Below are 22640 nucleotides of genomic sequence, written 5' to 3' on the forward strand. Positions count from 1 at the left end.
CATTCGAGAGATTTTAATGTAACATTTGTTCAGTGGTAATGTTTAATATATTATAAATAGTCTGCATAATCTGTTGTTTTTAAAAAATAGCTGTTTTAACTGGTATAATGATTTTTATTAGCCTTTTCATGAAAAAGACATCTTCCTATGGATGTTTTCTGATCTACCCTACAGTATTGCATCTAACTGATCATGCAACAACAGAAGTGTATATCTTTTGGACATCATTTAGACATTAAACCTGCATCGCTTATAGTAGTGAAGTTGAGATCACATCAAAAGACTAAAATGCAAGGTCCTGGCTTCGATTTTGCCATCCTACCATGTCTAGTATTTCCTGGGAATAAAACACTCCATGTGTTTGTGTTCATGTGTCCATAAGTTTCAATTCTCCTAGAAATGTATTATCTATTTCCCAAACCTTCGCAGAAGTGTTCACAGACACTGAAAGCATCTGGCGCAAATGTTATGCAGTGCTTGACTGAAAGGGAAAAAAAGAGCTAAAAATCAGTCCAATTCATTATAGTCGAAACTTCCTGCCTGTATTTGTCACATGTCCGAATGCAAGTTATCAACAGAAAAATATTTTCATTCATACTGATAACGTGTTTTCCATTCCACCTACAAAAATACTGTTATTATTTCCCTGAGGCTGGACATCCAGGTAATAGATTTGCCCCGAACGTGGCATCCGAGAACGGCGCCGGAGTACAGTGCTTCCTACAGTATACTTGTTTTCCTTCTGCGATAAACAAAACAATTTTCGAACCAATTTTCCCTCCCAAAACAATCTGTGTGTAATGGAGCAGGACGGCAGAAGCGGTTCTCTTCCCCGTCCTCTTCCTCATGATGAAAAATCAAAGGTGTGAGTGACTGTGGTACAAACAACAGAATTTCTTGACTAAGGATGCGACTCCAACTCTGATTGTTTTCTTCCACTTCTCGTGCTGCCTCAGCGGCCCCTTAACGCAACTCATGTCGCAAACAAATTCCAATTCGCACGCTTAGTTTGCAAGCATTTGCCGTTTGACAGCTGATCATTGCGCAATTTATTTGTAAACCACCTCAAATGGCAAGCTACGCTCGCGTACATTCGAATGTGATGTAAGGAACGGAAAGCGGACTCGTGTTTGTCTGGGAGAAAAGGTGGAATAACACAAAGGACACTAAAATGTCCTTTAATTGAAATGTGTTTGCTGAAGGAGTTGCTGACGAATCACTGTTCCTTTTTTTTCTCCCTAACAACTGCCTAGATATGGTAATGATGAAACTGTGAGAAATGCCATTGCAGTGCTTAACACATCTCTCTCTCTCTCTCTCTCTCTCTCTCTCTCTATCCTTATCGGCCAAGAGCGGACTCAAAAAAAAAAAATACATGTACTGTTGGTATGGACTACCAATCTTTAACTGTGCAGATTTGGTGCCAAATGTAGCTTCAGGTTCACACTCATGCTTGAGGAGGTACTCTGGTTTCCTTCTACAGTCCAAAGACATGCATCTAACTAGTGTTCCCAAATAGTTTAGTGTGTGTATGTGTATGTGTGTCCTGTGATGGCACCCTGTCCAGGGCTTTCAGGCTTGTGCCCAGAGTTTCCTGGAATAGGACCTAGGCCACGTGTGACCCTGTATAGGATAAGCAGTATAGAAGATAGATGGATGCATGGTAGCTTGTATGAAGGCAGCACAGTGGCATAGTGATTAGCACTGTGGACTCGTGCCTCCTGAGCCAAGGGTCCCATTTCCGCCTTTGGTCTGTGTACATAGGCTATCCATGATTGGGATATTCCGGTTTCCAATTAGAGCTAGTTCCCAAATTGCCCTTAGTGTGTGAATGAGTGTATGTGCATTTGTGCCCTGTGATGGATTGGCACTCTGTCCAGGATGCACCCTGCCTCATGCTCAAAGTCTTCAGACTACAAGATCAAATCTTGACAGTGTCATCCATGGCCAGGCCAGCAAGAGATGTTACGTTGGATGCTAATACTTTTGCAGTCAATCAGTGTGAGCTTATGTATGCGGAAGAGGGCAGTTAGTGCTTTCCTTTGTGTGTTACACACACAAGCAGCATTTCAAAAGGATATTGGCACCAGCTCCATGCATCTTGAAGGAAACTATACCGCTTTATCCTGCATTCATGGTCGTGGGGACCTGGAGCATATCCCAGGAGGCTTAGGACACGAGGCAGTTTTTACACGCTAGGGGCAATTCTGAAACGCCAATTAGCTTAACCTGCATTTTTTTGCACTGTGGGAGGAAACCGGAGTACGCGGAGGAAACCCACCAAGCACGAAGAGAGCATGCAAACTCCATTCACACAGAGACGGGAATCAAGCCTGGCCGGGAATCGAACCGGGACCCTGAGGGTGCAAGATTCATATTCAGCTCTCTTGCTTCTCCAGCTCTAAAAGGTTGTGCGTCATCACCACATACTGCCTACTGCAGAAATATTGGCACCCTCATCTGTTATATAGTTTGTCTTTGTATACAATGAACATGAACAATTTTCCAGGAGAACTTGAAACCAAAGACCAGTCTGTATGACTGCTTTGCGAATCTCAGGCTCATCTACTTTATTACCTTTTATATTGTGATTTATTGCAATCAATTTAACAATGGGGATTGTGCTTGCAAATGAATATGACTGAAGGACAGGTTTTAAAATTTGTCCTTAAAACATATTTTGATATTTAAAAACTAGCTCAACAGCACTTAGATCTATGACAATGGCTACATTCAAAAAACAAACAACACAAGGGCACACAGTTCTAAAGTTTATGGTAGGAATACATTACACCCCCTGGCCACTTCATCAAGTACACATTGTTCTGGGTTGGATTACTTTTGTCTCCAAAACTGCTTTAATTATTCATAGCTTGGATTCAACAATGTGTTGGAAACATTTAGAAATTTAGGTCGATATTGACATGATAGCTTATGTCATGTTCAAAAAAACAGTTTGGAATGATTTCTTGGTGACATGGCATGTTATCTTGTGGTCATAAAGGGATGGACATGCTCAGCCACAACACTCAGGTCGGCCAAGGAAACCATTACACCACCACTGGCAGCAGCAGCCTGACCTGTTCATAAAAAGGCAGGATGTATCCTTGCTTTCATGTTGTTTATGCCAAATTCTGACCATCCAATCTAAATGTTGCAACATAAAATCGAGATGCATTAGACCATGCAATGTTTTTCCAATCTTCAATTGTCCAATTTTGGTAAACCCATGCAAATAGTAGTCTCAGTTTCCTGTTCTTAGCTTACAAGACTGGCACCTGGTGTGGTCTTCTGCTGCTGTAGCCCATCTGCTTCAAGGTTCAACATGTTGTGCATTCAGAGATGCTCTCCAGCATACCTTGGTTATAACTAGATTTCATTTAAATTACTGCTGCCTTTCTATCAGCTCGAAACATCCTGGACATTCTCCTTTGACCTCTGGCATCAACAAGACATTTTCACCCAGAGAACTGCCACTCACTGGATATTTTCCATTCATTATAAGCCATAGAAATTGTTCTGGATGAAATTCTCAGTAGAACAGCAGTTTTGGAAATACGAACACGTCTGTCTAGCAGGAATATGGCACATTGGTAGTCACCTAAAGGTTGATTCAGATGAAAGAAGTACACGATAAATAAGAAGAATGACAGGTGATACTGTACTGTGTCTTGGCCTTGCACAATATTTTTAGTTTTGTGCAGCCTGTACTTTAAGTATGCTGAAATCACCTGACCTGAGACCTCATTACAGTATAAAATGACCGTCATGGCGACTCAGAGCCAACTCACGAAAAAGACGTGGACATTTTACGGAAGACGCCAAGAATAATCTTAACTTGTTTGGGTTTCTGACTTCTTGTTTGATTTGACGCCTTGTCATGTGACTGTTTCATTTGCATACTCATTAATATTTATTAGTGTCTGACAAAGACATTGCATATGTTCAATTATTTCGGTTTATGCAACACATTATATTTACTATAGCGACTTTATTTTATTTTGACGAACTTTATTAACTTACAAATCTAATATAAATTTTGAGAACCATGTTTGGTCTGGGTCAACCTTTACATCAACTTTCTATTCCATTCTGATACAGTAGTTTAAACTTCAGCAAGACGGTCGTCTTGAACATGTCAGCACGCCTAAACACATTGAGTGGTGTACGTATTGAAATGGCCAGTTAGCATATAGCATAAATACCATATTTTAAATTCTCTAACCAGCTATCATGCACATTTAATTATTATTATTTTTTATATAATTTGCATAAAAGTCAAAAAACAGGATCACAGTGTTGCCTGTACGGCGTGATTACCCATTATGCAATTATGCAGATATGCACATGTACTGTATATTGTGCATAAGTATATGATATACAGTATGCTGCACTGCTATGCAGGTGACACCAGTTATAATTTGTAACCCAGAACAACTAAGTTCACAGAATATCATCAATTGCGAATGCAATTCAGCGCTCTTTTATGTGATCTAAGCAAATCAGGGCATCATTCTGGTGATAGCGTCTTGGTCTTTCCTAGCTGAGCCGCCCTAGATTACGCTTTCATCTATCCTGTTTTTCATTTCTCCTAGCATTCTACAAGTCTAACGTTTTACTGCCGCCCTGCCACCACTCAGCTCCGCCAGCAGTTTGTAATACCATGCAATAGCACTAAGTCACAGTTTTGTGCTAGTCATAGAAACTGATGGTATTCTGTACAGCAAGCCGCAAGCTGTGACTCACTTTAAAGTAGGCTCACAGTCAGATTGCTCTGCTGCGTGTGACAGTATGTGGGCAATTTGTTTCAGCCATGCTGCGCCGAACCGGTCACGCTCTCCCAGATTAGTTTGGCATCGGTGGAGGCCAGTTCAGCCCCGTTACGAGCTTTCATTCCACAGTGTGCAGAAGGATTTAATCAGATTGTTTGATGTCAGGCCTACGCACCGGGTTTGTATGTCCGAGCGACTTCACGCGTACGCGTTTATGTGTCAATAACCACGCGACTGAAGGTATGTTGCAAATGAAGCCGGCGGAGACGAAGAGAGAGAAAGAGAGAGAGAGAGATTTTCTGTCACAAATCCCATCTCTTTGACAGCTGTCATCACTCACTTTTTGCTAGGGGAAAAAAAAGCCCGGGTAGATGCGGGTAGATGGAGAAAATGGTATTGAATAACCCCTGTGGTCAAATATTTTTTCAGGATTTCAGGCGGTGTGATAAATTAGATGCCCTCTGGATCAATACCTGTTTCGTTCCTCATAGCTCAAGATGGGATTTGTCAAAATAGGCGCTCAAAGAGACGGTAGAATGCAATAGGAAGTGGTGTGTAATAAGGTCAGGTATGTGATATGCATTTTTCTGACTATAAAATATCTGTAGTTTCATTGTCTGTTACACGCTTTGTCATCATTTTGCTTAGTTTTCCTAGCCTTCCTAACTTAACTTTGAGCCGTGGTACCATTTTATGAATTTTATATCAGCCCTGCCTTTGCCCCAGCTTCGTGCACGTTAACAGAGGAAAGTTTTAATTAAAATGTCAAGGTGGCATGATGTCCCATAATGCCTCTGTGCCTCTCCCTCCGCCACTGTCTCTTTTCTGATCCTCCCCTGAGACCTATTAAGTGCCTGCCGGAATGATAGGACGTTCAAAGGGGTGAGCCTCAAGGTTTCCCTACACCGTGCCTCTTCTCCTTCGCAATCCCAACATCCTCTTTGGCTGACCTTTTAGCAGACAGCGTCCTCACTAATGCACTTGCATATCTAATGAGCAGGTCAGGCTTGCACTGACAGCTTATGTGTGCGATAAGACGTTGCCTCCCACCGCTCGGCTGTCTTTAAATGTTACATCCTCCCTCGCTCTCTTTCTCTTTTTTTTTTTGTCCCCGCGCGTTGTCTCTCCTTGAAGGCAAAAGGTTTCCGGGAAGGACAGAATGCTAACTGCTAGCTGTTAGTTGCTTTTTTTTTTGTTTTTAATAAATGGGGACAGTCTGTAGGAGGCAAATTCTAATGAGGACTTCTCTTACATATGTAATATAGTTTTGTTCTCATAAATCACAGAGCGATGGAAGCATCAATAATGTTTATGTGCTCATTAAATGCTTGAGCTCATGTTGATTGTTTGATGTCCTTGTCACAAGGGTTAGATCCTCAAGGAGTCTCTCTCTCTCTCTCTCTCTCTCTCTGTTGCTGTCTTTGTCTCAGAAAAGGGCTGTAATCTCTGTATAGGACAGGCCAATATCTCCCATCACTAAGACAGGTTAAGTTAATAAGCTTTCCATCGCCCTGTGAACTCCAGCTTTAAAAGATTACATGACATTTCAACATGTCTACAATCCTGTGAAATCATGCTATAAATTTACCGAACCTTCTGTTCAGAATATCAGAACGTTACAAGCATTTGATAACGGCTTTGAATCAAGTAAATGAAATTGACGTGATGTGTTTTAGCACATGACTGAACGCAGTTTAAAATTAATGTACTTATCTAGGGACAATGCGTGATGTGTGTACAAATAGCAGATTGTATGTCTACCAGGGATGAAGGACATGCTTTATGTCTTGCATAAAGAATTTCCATAAAGGAGTGAACTAATAATAATAATAATAATAATAATAATGATGTGTTTGATGTCCTTCACTTTGTCACTGCGATATTGTTTTAAGCTTGATCACCTTCATACAGCGTGCATTGATGTGATTCTTATATCCACCCAACTTAATATTATATTGTCTTGGAACAAAGTGTGCCCCGTAGACACTGATTAATTTTTCTTTTTTTTAAAAAAAAGGGTGAATAATTGAAACTTTCAACCTATTTTGCATTCCAGAGCAGGATCTCGTCCGTCTGTCCTGCTGACCCTGATGGAGCTGGATGATGGACGTGATCAATGCCTGAATTGTCTGGGACATGAACATCTGCGACAGACACTTACACAGCCTTGACCTGACTGGGGCATAATGCAATTAGCGATGTGTGTTTCCATCTGGAAATGCTCCTGTATATTTATCACCTTCCCGCGGCACTGCATGGCCACAGTTTGGAGTCACGCAAGTAGCAGATATGGCGGCAAAACCAATAGGAAAGAAAAAGCCGGCCTTTTCTAGTCCAGCGCATTCCATGGGTGCACTATTGGATTGGCATCTTGGTTCTTTGACTGCTGGGCCCTGTGCATGGCTGGTTGTGGTGTACTGGGTGTTTTGATGTCTTTCTATTATGGACAGGAAAATTTTTTTTGTAATTTGTGCTGCATTGGATTTTTGGAGTGATCGAACCAGACAGGTTGGCCTTTGGTTCCCGCCGACATGGCTGAGACTTGAGTGTCCATAATCATAAAACCATTTTGCAGACATGTAGAACATTTTATACAGTGTTTTATATACTTGGTTTGACTCTAATAGATTAATAGTCTAGTATTAATTATATATTATCTATCTTAAAAGTTTATAGTACAGTATGTCACAGTATTTTGACAGACATTTTATTGACCATTAGAAGCAGGTAAAATAGTCAAAACGCTCCTTAAAACCGCAGGACACTTTTAACATTCATACAAGCTGCTGATCCAAATATGGGATTGAGATTTGGTGCTAAACTACGGTGGCCCTGAAGTGCAAAACAAATTAATAAAACTGAAAACAAAATAACAAATTCAAAACCAAATTAACAAAACAGAAAACAAAATAACTAATATCTGATTGGCTGAGAAGTGCAATACAAATAAAAAAAAACGAAAAACAAATTAAAAACCAAATAACAAAACCCAAACTATTTTTTTTTTTAGGGCGATGGGGGGGTTGTTGTTTTGTTGTTTTGTTTTTGTTATTTTGTTTTCGGATTTGTTAATTTGGTTTTGAATTTGTTAATTTGTTTTCCGTTTTGTTAATTTGTATTGCACTTCTCGGCCAGTCCGATACAAACCGGAAAAGGTGGGTATAGTTAGCGAATGAAATGCTTACCATTGATTGGACGAGACATCTGTCACTCAAGATATACAGGAAGTAGGAACTTGTTTCTTTATCTTTGTTTCTTGTGTGTTCTGCTTCACTTCAACTTTGATGGCCGTGAAGTGCAAAAAAATTAACAAAACTGACTTCAGGGCCACCGTAAGAACGCCATATTTGAAACCACAATAATGTTTGCACATTCATACACACACAAATCTCCCGCTACTTGACAAGATATACAGTACTTCCTGTATATCTTGAGTGACAGATGTCTCGTCCAATTAGCGGTATGCATTTCATTTGTTAACTATACCTACCTTTTCCGGTTTGTATCGGACTGGCCGAGAAGTGCAATACAAATTAACAAAACGAAAAAAGGATTAACAAATTCAAAACCAAATTAACAAATCCGAAAAAACAAAATAACAAAAACAAAACAACAAAACTCCCCCCCTCCAAAAAAAATAGTTTTGGGTTTTGTTAATTTGTATTGCATTTCTCGCCCAGTCAGATATTAGTTATTTTGTTTTCCGTTTTGTTAATTTGATTTTAAATTTGTTATTTTGTTTTCCGTTTTGTTAATTTGTTTTCAGTTTTGTTAATTTGTTTTGCACTTCAGGGCCACCGTACTAAACAGTTTATCCAAATGGCTACATTAACCAACGGAACATGCTTACTATATACAGTAGAGGATAGATTTTTTTACAGGCCATTGCATGAGTTAAGGGTCAGCATGCATCATCAGCTGTGGAGTTAAAGTATGTACTGTAACACTGTAGCTGAAGATATTGACACTGTAGTTCTGAATCCTACCAACCTACAGTATTTGTAGAACTAATCCACCCAAATCAGCCAATAGTCCAGTGAGGTCAGGGATTAATGATTAAAGGCTCTTATTTTTTCCAGGAAACTTTAGTGTATTGGGGAACATGAATGATTGCAGAGGTATACTTGAAGGTTGGTCAAGAAGTCCTCTCTTCCAAAAAATGCCATTTAGCTTGTGGCTGCCTCCTGGGTGGAACTAAAAGAAGTGGAGCCGTTTGTGAAGTGTTGACATACAGTAGAGCTCATTTACCTTCACCAGATGTTACAACGATTTATTTCAACTGATGTTGTCTGTGTGATGAACCTGAATAATCTCCACCTTCAGAAAAAAAGAAGGTTTTAAAGACTATGAGATTCTTATTCTCAGCAAAGTACAATGTCAGCACCGTGAGTAATACCTAAGGGTTTTAAACCAAGACCATCTGTTTAGATATTATCACAGCGGCATTCATCCTAAAATGTCTTGTATACTCTTTCTTAATTTAGTAGCATTAATTATTCAAGAGAAAAAAAATCAGTTTCTTGATGATTCATCGATAATCACCATCACAAATTTTATTCTAATGAAGTTTGGATGGATGGATTGGATACAAATTAAAACAAAATCAATATGCATGCATCAAACCTTAACATTTTGTATCATTTTATATGACTTGAAATACGTAGATTAAGATGAATTTAAAAGTGTAATACAGCTGAACTGAGTAATCACAGATTCGCAGTATAGTCGCTCCCATGATAGATGTCTCCCAGCTGCTCTTTGGCCCTGCAGTGGACCCTCAGCCATTGCCCAGAAGCCTGTACTGTCTCTCTTAGCCCTCCCCTAGACTATTATCCCTGAGCCGGGCCACAAAGCAGCTTGTCTGGGGTCAGTGCTCTCCTGGCCCTGCCTAATGAAGCATGTCGTGCCCACAGGGACTGTAATCATCAGGGTATGCATACATCTACCTCTATGGCTCATCAGGCCAGATTACCATTCACAAATCAATGAGGGGTGCTCGTCCCCAAAATGCTACAATCCATTTGCCTGGTGCAGGTTATAGCTCAGACGTAGCCTTTCCCGTGTACGGGTGATGGAGGGACGTGGGTGGAAATGGGATTCATCGGATTCAGCCGTGACCCTTGATGAGGCCGGACTGAACCAAGTGATGCTTGTAATTGTAGCTGTCCTTTGAAATGAAATTATGGATCATATTAAAACCGCTGCAAGTCGAATCAAAATTCTAATCAGGAATCTAATGCAATCTTGATTTCATGCTTTAGATATTAAACTACAGCAGCGGTAAGCTTAGATCTAGACCGTACTGCAACTTGAACTGAAAATTTACTCAGACACACATACAGTATACACACACACACTGTCTCCTGCTTCAGTGGCTCTATCTTATTAAAGGCAATATCTACAGCTACTAGGAAGCTATCATAAACTTTTTATTATGGACCCAAAAAATATGATAATTCAAAAATCAAATGCTTGCCTTTAACAGGTTCTGGCCTCACTTTCAGTCTGAGGAGTGTTGCTTTGCCTTAATAGGAGTGACAAAATAGAGCAAACTTCATAAGATTCTCAGATTTACGCATCCCCCCGCCCCCCATACATTTATTTATTTAATTGTGTTTTATAATTAGAACGTTATAATTGAGGTCCTTCACCTACTGCACCTATGTTAGAAAAAAGGGGTCTACAACAAATTTAATTAAAACCTGTGTTATCTCCTTTCATAGAGGAAATTGAATTATGTTTGAAGTGAGGGAGATTGCGAGCTGACAGCATAGTTTTCTTTATTAGCTCAGCTCCTCTGCATTTCATTCCCATCCTACGCTTCTTGAATTTTGTGTCCAATTTCATTTTTTTAACGCCACGGCTGGACGGATTTTTGCTCCTTACTAATTTAACACAAATAATATAATAGATGAGAAGTTAGGGTTAGGGAATGATGTATAATGTTATACATTTTCATATATATCTGAGAAAGAAAAAAAAACATTCTGTAGGATAAATTATGAATAAAGATGTTTTCATATTAACAGTGACAGCATGTGTGTTCTGCTGATCACGCGCATGCTCATGTGCATCTTTTCATCTCAATCAAAAGCACAGCACCACTTCATATGTACTGATGTATAGTTTTACAAATTCGGTTTTCCTCAGGGATTCCCAGAAATCCCATATAATCCGTTTTTCTAGAGCATCCCCAGACCTGCCATTGATACTGAGTAATTCCCTTACCGTCAGCACTCTTCCTGGACTACAGTAACTGGAAGAAGCTCTAATATCCTGTAAGTTATTCCCTGTCTTGGATAAGAGCTTCTTCCCAGAGTAAAGATGAGGAACATGGGAACAGGATCTGCTTGGACTGGCTAGCACTACCGATGCAAAGAGCCCCGGATAAGCCTGATCCATGCTAATCCTCCGCACACATCGGTGTTGGCTGACAATCCCCGCTCTCCTTGCGGCCCTTATCAATCCCAAACTGCCGCAGTATTACCTAAGGTGTGAGCTCGGCCTGGCGGGTTTCTCATCCAAAGCTGGGATAGTAAACATGTTGCTGTCAATGGATTAATGAATTAACTTTCAAGGCAGGAGTAGCCATTAAATCACACTAGTTGATGGAAGTGTACAAATTTTGGTATACGTATATAAAGTCTGCTTTTATGTGTGCTTCTATGTTAACAGTTGGCCTAGTCTAGTCAAGGTAACTGAAGAATGTTCTTCATTTATTAATGTCATTTTAACTCTATGTATTTGTTAAAATTTCTTAAAAAAGTATAAAGTACACTACTTATATACAGTACGTCCCCTACATACAGACATTCGAGTTATGAACTTTTGAAGATACGAACAAGTGTTTACAGTATGTTCAAGGATGCCTGGAAGCAAACGTAAAAGTTGCAGCGATGAAGCTGGTACTGCTAAGAAGCGCCAAGGATAAAGAGACAATGGAGGCAGAAGTGAAAATAATTGAAAGAATATAACGATTCAGACATTGCTCGTTCTTTTAACATGAATCATTCAACCATTGGCACGATTCTAAAGAACAAGAACTTGGATTGGAAATTTTAATTTTACACTGTGTATAGTCAATTGTGTTAGTATCCTACAGTAGTACCTAGTCGATGTTTGTTGGACTTTTGAACAAATTGGACTTATGACAGGCTCTCAGGACAAGACTTAATATTTTAATTACACCACCTAAGGAAACGCAATTCTTTTGCATTAGGCAAAGAAAACAACAATGGAGTTCGCTGGAAGATTGTTACTACTAGAATTGGTTAATGAACAACCAAATGCATTATTAAAACCTGAAGGGATAGTGGTAAAAACAGAAAAATCATAATGAATGGCCATAAATAGGAATCACTTAAATTGATCACTTAAAATTATTTTTATTTTTTTAAAGAAATCAGAGATATGTTTAATAGTGAAAATAGAAGTATTTCCATATGCACACAACATGACAAGAACTTACAGGATTTGGACTTAACAGCTGTGTAGAGTAATGGAACAATGGAAAAAGGTCATGTGACCTGATGGGTCCAGATTGAGCTTATTTTAAAGCAATGGGCGTGTCAGGGTAGAGGAATGGAAGCACATGAAGCGATGCACCCATCATGCATTGTGCCCACTGTACAAGCCTCTGGTTGCTTCAGTTGCTCAGGTCTAGACTCAGCAACGTTATGTGGTAATAAAATAAAAATAATATAGGGTTTTTAGGGTTCCTCCATGGCACGGTTATATCCCAGGAATTAATTTTTACACATGAATCCATTACTGTTTTGTGCATTGTTACACTAAAGACGTTTAAATAAAATATTAGAATGTATATATTTTTTTAAATAAAGGATGAAACTATATAAAAATCTATATATGAGCTATTTTTTCGGTCCCAAACCTAAACTTTACCTTTGAAACTTTTTAGTCTAGCTCGAGTCGTGTTAAAGTTATTACTAATTTGCAAGCTTGACTATTTGAAACTGTTTATACCCAGCAACATTCCCACTTTGAAGAAGGATGAAGGCAGTACCAAAGTGGTTTCATATCCGCAGTTGAAGTGGTGTGCTCTCCAAATCTCATCTGAGGCGCGCCGCTTGAAATTTTTCAGAGGAGAGAACCGAATATGCATATTACTACGCCGTTTCTCACACAGAAAGAAAGAGAGAGAGAGAGAGAGAGCAAAGAGATAAAGGGACGGAAAAGAGAAAGAAGTCATTCATGTTGTAATGTTAAAGAACAGGCAATTATCCTGCTAATGGGATATGCTAATGATGTCTGTCAGCTGTGCATCCCGGTTTTGACAAATATTCAAATCCAAAACGTGGCAACCCTTCTCTCCGACATTCGAGATGTGCTCGAGGAGGACGTTTTTAATGACCAGGAGCATTAGTATGTGTAATTAGTGTAGCAACAGCATATCGCTTCTATCAAAACCGAACATGCATATTCATAGACCTGTGGTCTGTTTCGCTGATTGGTCAAACATCCGCAAATAGCGGCTAATAAACATTAATTAGGCAATCTGTCAATTTAATGCCGTTCAACGCATCTTACGACTTAGCATATAGCAGCACTTTGACTTAATGGGCATTTACGCGCAGGAGAAGCATGTGATCCGGATGGGTGTTCGACACGTGTGAAGCTCCGTAACACTTTATGGGAAAACAGATGCTAGTTTTGTCCAGAGGGGATTTCTCCCCCTGAAAGATCTTAAGGAGAGAAAAGTGAAAGATGGAAAAATTGTTGGAGGTGAACAGAGGAGAGCTAATGGATCAAAATTACCCCTGTCAGAAAGTTTTGACGAGCGCTGATGAAATAGCTTTTTTTTTTCCACCTACCCCACCACCCCCACTACCCCCCCCCCCCCCGCTTTTCCAAACCCCCACATCACCACCACCGTCACAGCCATCACCATCGCCACCACCACTCCCTCCCCCATCACAATATAAGACACGAAAGAGAAATCCATCTGTAACACGGCCATTGTCATCGCCTTGCAATTTACACCCTTTTCCTCTCGACGCCCGTTCCTGTGCTTGATGGCGTGATAAATTAATCTTTTTCCATGTCACCGCATCGATTATTTTAAGAGAATACATTAAGAGACTTTTTTTTTTTTTTTTTCCTTTTTTTTTTGTTCTGGAGTAAACATTGTCCCTTTTTTTTTTCAATCTCCCTTTCAGTCACCATGACAAATCATATTCTCTGGAGATGAAGGAAACGAGGCAGAAAAAAAAGGAAAAATGAGAAGAGAGAAATGGAAGGATGGATGAAAGAAGGGGTGGGCAGGGGTGGCGGTTGTGGTGATGGTGATGGTGGTGGTGGTGATGGAAGGGGAGGTGTGGGGTGTTTTGGAAAGCTGTTGAGCTAGCTGGATCAGTCAAAGTGCATTGCTTGATGGAGTGCTGTGTCCGAGCTGCCACTTCTCGCTGCACCCTGGCAATGATAGTTGTGGTTGTTGTTAAAGAATGGTGACCTTCACGTTAATCGCGTTAGACACTGGAGGCCATGTGCTTAATAATCAGTCACTCAGCACTCAACAGGGTGGAAAGATCACCCAACGCAAACAGAGGAGGGACGAACCGGAGAGCACACTGCTGCTGCTCGTAAGTGCGGTATTAAAAATGTCATTTTTCCATTTCATGTCCTTGACACAGGATCCTTTAATAGATACCGTCGCTTAGTGACTGTATGGAATGGAAATACTGGATAACAATATGCTCAAAGATGGATAACACAGTGCCACTATCTCTATTCTGTATTTTTATCTGATCAGTGCTCAAACATCTTTATTTGATATAAAACCCCAAATGGACCTTTTTCCTTTCCCACTGGAAAGCACATTTCCTCAACCTCAACAACCTGTTGTTGTTTGTTAATTCTAGCTCTACTATTATTATTTTTGTTTATACCTGCGTTAATATCAAAGATGTTCAAGTCAAACTGGGACTTTTAATTAAACAGAATAACAGAAGACAGATATAAAAATCCCCTGCTACACTAATGCACGTATCCCATCAAGGTAGAAAGTTTTCTCAGCATGCCGGAGACATGATCAGACTGCCTGCTTCGACTGTAGTCTGGAACGTTGGCCTTCCAGGAACTCCCTTAGTAGCCCAAACATGTAGAAATCACTTGGAGGACTATACGGGAGTTGTGTCAATAACATAATGTGCAAGTTGTGTTTGTGAATGATGGTGTGTACAGTTCCCGCAGTCTCTTTTAAGGATCAGGTGTTTGGCGGGATTATCATACACGGACGCTCAGCATTCTTTAAAACGTGATAAAGGTTTGCACCATTTAAATATTTTACTGCGGTGAAGAGGCTTATCACTGTACTGTCCTCGAAGTGTACTGTAAATGTCAATCAGTTTTACACCCTCATTAATGAGAAAGTCTCAGTTTGACTTGAACGCCTCTCATATATTTTTTTTTTGTTTCGCCAAAATCTGATGACTTGCACTTCTTTTAATCTCAACCTATTTGCCCTGTTTGGCTGATGTGTGTCTTTGTGGAAAGAAAATATTAAATAATAGTTTGATTTTTTTTCCTAGTGGTTACATAAGTGCGTGTAACCCATAAGTTAAATCAAATTAAATCATAATGCCATTTAAAGTTTTACTACTTTTTGATAGACATGCCTAAAAAATGATACAAAGTGATGCCCTGTACCCCTTATTATCTGACAGTGCTAGATCATTGACATTGATGTCTCTTGAAGTTGTGCTAATGATTAATTGTAGAAATATCATGATTCCCTATGAATAAAAATCTCCACATACTGTACGTTTAAGAATTTTGTTACATTTGCACCATCCAATCCACCCATTACCAATCCATCGCAGAGCACACACTAACATTTAAACATTATGGGCAATTTGGGAGCGCCAGTTAGCCCAATTTGCATAAGTACCTGAAGAAAACCCACCAAGCACAAGGAGAATGTGCAAACTCCATGCACACGGACCCGAGGCAGGAATCGAACCCTGAACCTGGAGGTTCAAGGTGACACATTGTATCTTTCACAATTTTATATGGAATTATTATATTTCTAATGAATTATTGTTTGTTATTGTAATACAGAGTTTAATTTATGGAGATATGTAAACAATCGAAATAGTAATGTTGGATATTACAACTATGTATATTAAATTTCCAATGACTTGAGGTTGTAAAATCTACATTATGGATGGACTTTTTTTTTTTTTTTTTTTGTATCAAATTAGAGCAACAGCTCCTCAAAATGTCTGTGCATATCCCTGCTACAAGCTGGTACCTACTGGGCCACTAATCACTATACTGGATGTAGCCATAAGCATTATTATAAAAGGCTTGTGTCAAAACTCGCAGCAGATTTTGCATGCTGATACAGGTCAAAAGCTTCTGTTTGCATTCACATAAATCATCATAATGGGGAAAATGTGATCTCAGTGGGATGGTTGCGACTGCCAGACATCTTGCTTTGATTTCAGAAACTACTAAGCTCCTGGGATTTTCACATCCAGCCTCTAGAGTTTAACCAGAATCATAAAAAAAAAAAAAAAATAGCCTTGAGTGTATGGAAATGCTTCATTGATAAAAAAAAACAAAAAAAAAAAAACAGATGGTTTGAGCTGAAAAGGCAGTTACAATACGATCACTTGAATGACCATCCCTTCTACCCATGGTGAGCAGAAAAGCATCTCAACAGGTTACAATGGCTTTGAGAGAAAACGGCGACTATGGGTTCTACTCCTTTTTTTTTCCTTGTAACCAGAACCTGAAGCCTTACACACCAAAACTAGACACTTACTGCAAAAAAAAAAAAAAAAAAAGTTATCTTGCCACCTTTTTCAATGATGGTCTGTCTAAAGAATTTCCCCGTTCCTCTCATTAATGGTTTGCTGTAATTTTCTTTTTAGCCCTAAACTCTGATTTATCGTAATCCCAAGACTGTTTATAATTTTTCATTCATTCAGTGTAGATTACCAATGATTTATTTTCCCGCACAACACAATCAGTGTATATATAATTATAATATATATATATATATATATATATATATATATATATATATATATATATATATATATACTATAAATTATTTATACTATAATTGTATAAATACTATATACAGTATAGGGGATCTAATTTTTACAAAAATATATTAAATGTAAGACACTAAAAAAAGGCTATTAAAGTATAATAATGCAGTTGGCAGAAGTTACTTTTATTGCAGTTACTGGAGACCACTGGACCACATCAGGAAGTAACTATAACTACCTCTAACATGAATAAACAGCACACCTAATCAATGACAAATGGCAACTGCACTCATTCACTTTGGGTAAATTAAAAACACAAGAAAGACATTTTGCTAAAGCATGAGCAAACCAATTTTGCACTAGCTAGTCACAATATGATTGCTGCTGCAAGAAAGCTGCCATTCAAAAGATTTTAATTTAACATTTGTTGTTATTTGATATTATGAAGGTTTGATAAAATTTGATAATCATTTTAGGATAAGGATAAGAAAACTGTTCATTTTAGTGACATAGGGGCTTCGTAAATCAGTAAGGATGCTTCATGCAAATGGACAGTGCATGAATCATAATAAAGACAAACTAGCCAATGTAGGTCAGAGCATTTTAGTCCTCTAAAGTCTTCCTTCCTTCCAGAGGATTCGATATGATTGCATTTCTTAATCTTGGCCCCAATGTTATCGTTATCCTTTTTAACTTTTCATAAGCAAAATTGCTACTCGTTACTAAGCAGAATACACAGTTTGTACAAGTCAGTGTCAAAAAGATCAAGAAGAACGAAATCCATGGTTACAGTTGCAGCAGAGTGTGAGGAGTTAATGTAAAGAGCATCTGGTTGCTCCTATATAAAGCAAAGACAGTAAATACAATTCCCGAAGGGGAAGATGATAGGTAGATATATTATAGGAGATCCCTCAAAGCTCCATAAATGTGCTTTTAGTACAGTCAAACCAAGGCTGCTCTTTATATTGTCTCTAAACCCTGAATACTTACACATGACCATACAGGCAACTATAATGAAAACACTCACCATATATGCAGTAATAAATACATCACCAGTAGCTGAATAATAGTTGCATGTTGAATTTATAACACCAGCTTTTACAATACACATTAGAATACATTACCGTTTCCATAGCAACCACTCATATACAGGGTTTTGTAAGATGCACTTCACAAACAAACTAGGGCTATGAAATATTGCATATATTAAGTATGCTGTTATGTTACATTTATACTCATTATTAATTACCCACCAGTAAACTGGTGAAGGATTATGGGCACCTAATGTCCTTTCATGTGTTTTGGGGACCAAAGCCTGTCCAGCTCGATCAGGCAGTCCCAGGTTCAAACCCCACCATCACCAAGTTGCCACTGCTGGGCCCTTAACCCTCAATTGCTTAGATGTAAAATGCCAAATCCTACTGAAAAGCCAATGAACTGACTGACTCCTGAAAGGCACCAGAAGACCCAATGCACCACAACCCTGCAGGCAAAGATCCCACGTCTACTGACCCACTAGATCCCACTCCAATCCGTCACCCATGGGATGCCCTGGACAAACAAGTCCAATCCACAAACCACAACACCCAAAGGATCCCCTGCTAACCTCTTAGACCCCACAGCACCCCCTTTCAAAGCCCTGCAGAGCCATCGACAAGGGTGGCACAAGGGGAAACCAAAACGTAGGTTGCTACAATGTTCGTGCTCTTAATGTTATGTTGATCAGTGTACAGTATGTCATCAATATGAAGCTTTGTGTAAGAAGATTTAAAGGAGTCTTCTGCGTCATGAATTTACAATGGTCACCTCCATCTTAAGGATAGTTTGTGATGGCTACTCGAGAACTTTTTCATTTATGTATTAACGTTTGCAAAGAGGAAAAAATAAAGTCTGATAAAAGGTCTGTTAATAGCTGCTAATATACATTATAACAGGAACTCATACAGTAGTGATTACACATTTAAATTAGGGCTGTCAATATTAATGCATTAATGCATGTGAACACAAATAAATCGTACCGTATGACCAGGTTTGACCCTAATGGCTTCCCATAATTCCAGCTTGATTACTCGGTCGTGTCCGAGAATTGCACGTTTAGACATCACCAGGTGTGCTGAACAGCAAATGACATTATAAAAAGCTTCTAAATGAAAGTTTGGACAAAACCAAAGTTGTGTGCTTGAGCTACCTTCAAGGGGAAGACATTTTATAAGAATGCATTAAATTTAAGACACTGAAAAAGATTATAAAAGTATAATAATGCAGTTGGCGCAGAAGTAACCATACCTACCTCGGTTTAATCAATGACAACATGGCAACTGCACTCATTCACTCTGGGTGCATGAAAAACACAAGAAGGACATTTTGCCAAACATGTGCTATCCCATTGCGCTATAGTCAAGTTAAAAAGGAGATGACGGACATGGTCACCACTATAGGAGAGGACAAGATTCACAATATGATCGCTGCTGCAAGGAGTCTGACTTTTAAGATTTAAATTTAACATTTGCTGTTATTTGATATTATAAAGCCTCATAATTTGTTTCCTTTAACCACTTTGTCATGCATTTCTTTATTCCAACATTGCACATTTATAATACAAGTAAATTAGTATTTTAAAATTGTGATTGATCACAGTTTATGATTAATATTTTTAATCAATGGAAAGTACTAGTTAATATATGATTATGTACAAAAAAAGTACATAAATAATTTTGTATTATAACTATTGCACAAATGTTGTGATGTAAAAGGAAGACAACACTCCAGCATGTTAGGTTGTTGGAAAACACCTCACGCCTCCAGGGTCAGGGGTTCGAATCACAGCGTGTGCATGGAGTTTGCATATGCTTCCTGTGATTAATGGGTTTCTTCTGGGTGCAGATTTGTAGGTACAGTTTTTGGTCTTAAGCGTGGAACCTGATGTGGTATTCTGCTGTTGCTGCGATGATTTTATTCTCGCTGTGTTTATAACAAGTACGTAGTTATATGAATTATTGTTGCCTTCCTGTCAGCTCAGACCGTCTGGTCATTTATTCATCACCAACAAGGCATTTCTGCCTGCTTAGTGCCACTCAAATTTTGGCACAAGCCACTGCGATTACATTTTCCAACCCATGATGATACAAACATTAAATGAAGCTCCTCATTATGTTATAATTTTGTTATGCTGCTGTGACATTAGTGGATAATTGCAGAAATGCACAGATACAGTATACAAGTATTTCTAATGAAATGGCCTGGAAGTGTATACACAGACCCACCATACTGTACAAAGGATAAGCGTTATAGACAATGAAATAATGAATGGGTAGAACACAATGACCCTTCTCTGACAAGCAGTGAATTTGTAATTCACATCATTCACTGGAAATGACTCTATAAAATGTTTATAAGCATGTTATAAAGGTTCAATGCTCAATGTGGGAAATTTATAGCCACGCCACTGGAAATACAATAGTACATAGCGAATATACGGGTAAAGGAAAAGTATGTATCAAGATCCTGATCCTAAATTTCTTACCTGTGACACCGAGCATGTCACTAAAGCTCTGCAGAGCCGTGAATGGTGACAAAGAATGGCTGAAATACTTCAAGGAAGAGTGACGAAAAAGGGAAAATGGAAAATGGAAAAAGAGTGAGAGAGTTTAGGCAGGTGAGACCTGGGGCTGAATGTGAATGTGTATGTGTTCAGGGTTCAAAAGGCCTGCCCTCCCAGCGGACCTTCTCTCCCACCGAGCAGCAGCGGTGCATCACTTACTCCTGCCCACTGAGACACTTCTCTCATACAAGCATCACTTTTAAGGACAAAAGTGGGAAGATCAATCTTCTTTACAGGGGTTATAAAAGTGAAACGCTGCATTAAGGCTCCGCTGATACCCGCAGAATGGTATACACTTTGCACAGAGCTTTTTTTTTTTTTAGCTCTTCCCTGAGCATAACATTCTCTAATTCATCGGGAGCCCCAAAGGGGCCTTGGGGCTTATATTTCCCCCTTAAATGACAACAAATGGTGGCTTGCAGTTCCTTTAGCAACCTTGAGAGTCAGGGTCACTGCGGATTCAGTGACAGTAAGGAAAAGGCATGGGTCTGTGTATACACTTAAAGGCCATTTTATTAGGAATGCTTGTATCCAGTTATGTTGCATTGACAATGAAATCGTACAGTAATACAAGGGCTGTTCGAGTCAAACCGGGATTTTTGACTGCAGAATAATAGAACACAGTTATGAGAGTAAAAACTGCCTTTATTAGTACAGTACTGCATTTATCCCAGCATTTTACCAGTACTTGTTTACTCATTTAGTGGCCCAAATATGTGGAAATCTCTTGAAACAAGGTCAGAACTGTACATGCGAGTTCCTGTAATGTGTGAATGGGACCATCGTTCAACGGACGTCCAGTACGGCCTTCTTTAAAACGGTGGCATCATTTAAATGTTTTACTGCGGCTGAGAGTCTCATCACCGTCCTGTGCGTCAAGTCTTCTGTAAATGTCGTTCTGTTTTATACCTTCATTTATGAGAAATGTCATCAGCAGTTCAAGTCCCAGTTTGACTTGAACGCTCCTCATATTTATGCTGATACAGGATAAGAGCTTTATTTGATGTGACTTGTTAAGGGTAACATGACCAGACAGTCTAACTCATACAGTATAACCACTTATAACAAACATGGTGGGTAGAAGAGCATCTCAACATGCCAGATGGCCTACAACAGCAGAAGACCACATCTGGTTCTGCCTTTCTGAGCAAAACCAGGAATCTGAGCGGACACAGTCTTTTTCCACCATTACCTGACTCGACACGTTTTCCTAATAAGTATATCTTTTCATTTGTTTTTGTTTGTGACAATAAATAGAGTACAGCAGTTCTATTATCCCACTCTTACACCAGAACATAATTCTTACAAACTCCAAGCACCCCTACTCCTATACCCACCCTTCACCCCCTCACACACACTTTCTCTGTGTAGCGAGCTCTATTTAAATACAAATGGAGCATTCTTAAAAAGCAATTGTCCTCGAAGCGCAGGCATCGGCTTAGTATTTCACAGTCGGGCTCACATGTGCAGAGCGTGCGACGAGAATTATTGGCACCTACTCCCTGTTTCCAAGGTTACAGGTTATTATTGGTTCGAGAGGCTGCGCTATGGGTATGGAGAGACAGGGATGGGACGCCGGAGTGGATGAGAATCAGACGAGGCCAGATGGTGCAGGAGACGACTCGAATTGAGGGACCTGTTGAGCGTGAATATCTTTCCTACCCCTGCGCTGATATATGGAGGGGACAATGTTTATATAGCAGTCATTCTTCATGGCAGTCAACTGCCATTGTGTTCCTCCTTGCTTAATCCCATCTGATTTAACAAGTCGACGATGAGGCAATGAGTTGAAGCGCATTAGAGCGAAGAAAACACCAAGACGTAGATGCAGAGTCCCTCAGGACCGAGAACCACTACGCCGTAGATGAACGCTATTAAAAGCGATCTGTTTCAGTGATGAAAACGTACAGTATGGATTGCCAATGAAGGCTCTCTAGGGGCTAACGGGTTTTATTTAGAACATATTTTACATGTGATTGAGCTCAGAATGTTCCGATTATATCTTCAAGACGATTCTTTTTACGCTTCAGGAAATAAACAAACAGTGCGAAACCAAAAAGAGTGCTTTGGTACAAGGAAACTTTTGAAGGAGCTCCATGTATGTTAATATCCTTTTGACATTTTTAGATACATCCTTGAACGGAGTATGAAATCTGCTGTAATGTCATCCCTTTGAGCCATAAAGGCTGCTCTGTTCCAGTGGGTCTTTCAGAGATGTCTGATAGCAAGCTTCCTTTAGTTGTTCAGAAA

The sequence above is a fragment of the Clarias gariepinus genome, chromosome 19 (genome assembly GCF_024256425.1).
Source record: "Clarias gariepinus isolate MV-2021 ecotype Netherlands chromosome 19, CGAR_prim_01v2, whole genome shotgun sequence".
Taxonomy (NCBI): Eukaryota; Metazoa; Chordata; class Actinopteri; order Siluriformes; family Clariidae; genus Clarias; species Clarias gariepinus.